The sequence below is a fragment of the Magnolia sinica genome, chromosome 17 (genome assembly GCF_029962835.1).
Source record: "Magnolia sinica isolate HGM2019 chromosome 17, MsV1, whole genome shotgun sequence".
NCBI classification, from domain to species: domain Eukaryota; kingdom Viridiplantae; phylum Streptophyta; class Magnoliopsida; order Magnoliales; family Magnoliaceae; genus Magnolia; species Magnolia sinica.
In genome coordinates this window covers 16,375,979-16,378,818 of record NC_080589.1, presented here as the reverse complement: position 1 = coordinate 16,378,818, position 2,840 = coordinate 16,375,979, and positions in this window count along the sequence as shown.

The following is a 2,840-nucleotide window of genomic DNA, read 5'->3' as shown; positions in this document are numbered from 1 at the left end:
TGTATGGCCCACTGATGTAGGGTGGGTCGGTTATAACCCCTCCTAACACACCCCCTCTTCATAACCTACCCCTCTAAGCTCTCATTTTTCTTTAAAAACCTTTATTTCTCTCTCAAATCTCCCCTCCATCCACCCATTTCATCGTTTTCCCTCAACACACACACCCCTCCATCATTTTCCACCAAAACCCCCTCCTATGTCTCTCTTTTCCTTCGATTTGAGTGCAAAAACCTCTCATTTGTGTCTCACATACCTTCAAGTTCAACAACCCATCCTATTTCCACCTATCATTCCACTCCAATGGCTCTATTCGAGCTTGTGACGGCCATTTTCTCGATTTCTATGCTTCTTTATCTCATGGGGAAGAAGAGGACTCCTACGGATGAGGCCAGGCCTAGTCGCCCTACTCGTTCAAGGAGGCCTAGAGGCGCCACCACTAGTGCAAGTGTCGATCGGGAGATAAGGACCAAGCGAGAGCGTGATCCCCAGGCTCCCCTCGAAAGGGCCCAACTGGCGGATCTATCTCATGGGAGATTTCATGGTCGCGGGGTCTTTTTTGAAGTTCATGTGGATGAGAGGATCTTTGGGCAATATCTGGTGATGGACCACCTGGTCGAGGCCGGGTGGGGTCCTGTATTCGAGGGTGAGTACCGTGCAAATGTGGGCACAATCTAAGCCTTCTACGCCCACATTCGAGAGCCTATGTTGGAGCCCTTACAGTTCAAGATCCCAGTAGGTAGAGATCGGGAGGCCACAATTGATGCTGGGTTGATAGCTCGGCTTATGAGAATGCCGCTTGGCGAAGCCCATGCAAGCGAGAAGAATTTGAGGAGTGCACGTGAAAGGGATCACAACACGCGATTCCTTTATGGACAACTGGCCCACTGGAATCCAAATAACAGCCTCCCAGCAACCAATATGACTGATGACTTCCGCCTGCTCCACCACATCTTCACGTACAATGTGTACCCCAGGTGGAGCAATTTCAGCGAGTGCACCCGTCTGATGGTAGATTTCCTGTACCAAGTGGGGCAGGGAGAGAAGTTGTACGTGCCTACGCATGTTCTGCGACAGATAGTTCTTACCGCACACTCCACTAGAGCATCTGATTTGCTCCCATTCGACTGACTCATATATAAGATTGTACGTGAGTTTGGCTATAGACTCGAGGTGGAAATGCCGGTGCCGACCCATTACATCAACGAAACTACTCTCAATCAGATAAAAATTGGGCTATGACAGCGGCAAACCCGACTCGATGAGAGTGAGGATGAGATGGCTAGTGAGGAGTTTTCTTGGGCTGGTAGGTTATTATCGATGATTCATTCGGGACTTCTCCAAGATAGCCAGACCGTTGTCTCAGTTGACTTGGAAAGATCTTAAGTTCACCTGGAATGAAAAGGCGGGGCAGCTATTCAGGAGTTGAAAGACAAGTTGACGTCCGCCCCTATGTTAGTATTGTCAGAGCAAGGGGTCAAGTATACGATATACACGGACGCGTCTCGCGCCGGTTTGGGCGGTGTTTTGATGCATAAGGACATGGTTATTGCCTACCTATCGCGACAGTTGAGGAAACATGAGAAAAACTACCCTACGCATGACTTGGAGTTAGCTGCCGTCATTTTTTACCTTGAAGATCTAAAGACATTACCTCTACGGAGAGGAGTTTGAGCTCTTTTGCGACCACAAGAGCCTCATATACATATTCACTCAGTGGGACCTGAATATGAGGCAGCGACGATGGATGAAAACCTTGAAGGACTTCAAGTTCGAGGTTTCTTACCATCCTAGTAAGGCCAACCTTGTGGCTGACGCGTTGAGCCGCAAGAAGACCATAGCGTTTGCGGCTCCGCTAATGGTGGAAGAATGGGGTATAGTAGAGTTCGTACGAGACTTCGAGCAGAAGCTCACCGTGAAGGAGCTGTTCGAGAGGGTCGCACATGTTCATGTGCAGCTACTTATTGATGATAGGATCATCGAGGCCCAAAAGGGCGATGGACGATTATCTGGGCTTTGAGAGCAGGCTAGCGACAATGAGGACGTCGAGTGGAGAGTTGGTATGGATGGGGGCTTACCTTACCGTGGCCGCCTATGCGTCCCAAACCTTCCCGACTTGAGGCTGAAAGTTCTTGAGGTTGCGCATAATTCGAAGATGGCGATGCAACCTGGAAGTACGAAAATGTATCGCGACATGAAGAGGTGGTACTGATGAGATAACATGAAGGTCCACATAGCAGATTACGTGTCCCATTGTCTTACGTGCCAGCAGGTCAAGGCCGAACATCGCCGACCTCCTGGACTGCTTCAGCCCATGCCCATTGCTGAATGGAAGTGGGACTTCATCTCTATGGATTTCATCTCAGAGCTATCGAAGACGAGGAAGGGGCTGTTGAGGGTCAAATATTGCATATCAGACCCAGTTATTGCATGGATTTACAAGCATGATGCCGTTTAATGGCCTAATTTAATCGTGTTTGTGATGCAGAGTGTATTTACTAGCATGGACTGAAAAAGGGTGCTAGAAGTGTGGATTTGACACTTCGAAGTTACCAGAGTAAGGGAAGCACTCCAGAGAACCAAGACTAAAGAATTTTCATGCCAGGGATCCGAGGAAATCAAGCCATTCACGTTAAAGAGGCCCGAAATTGGTGAAAAATGCAAGATCACATAGTTCTCGCCATCTGATTGGCTCAAAACTTCATACATGGCCTGAGGGCCATAAATTAACCGTACATATCAAATTTCAGCCCTCAGATCACTATGGAAGTGCCCCAACTGACAGATCAGCCCATAAACCGTTGATTCTCGGCCCGCCTGATATCTGGAGCTACCTAAAATCT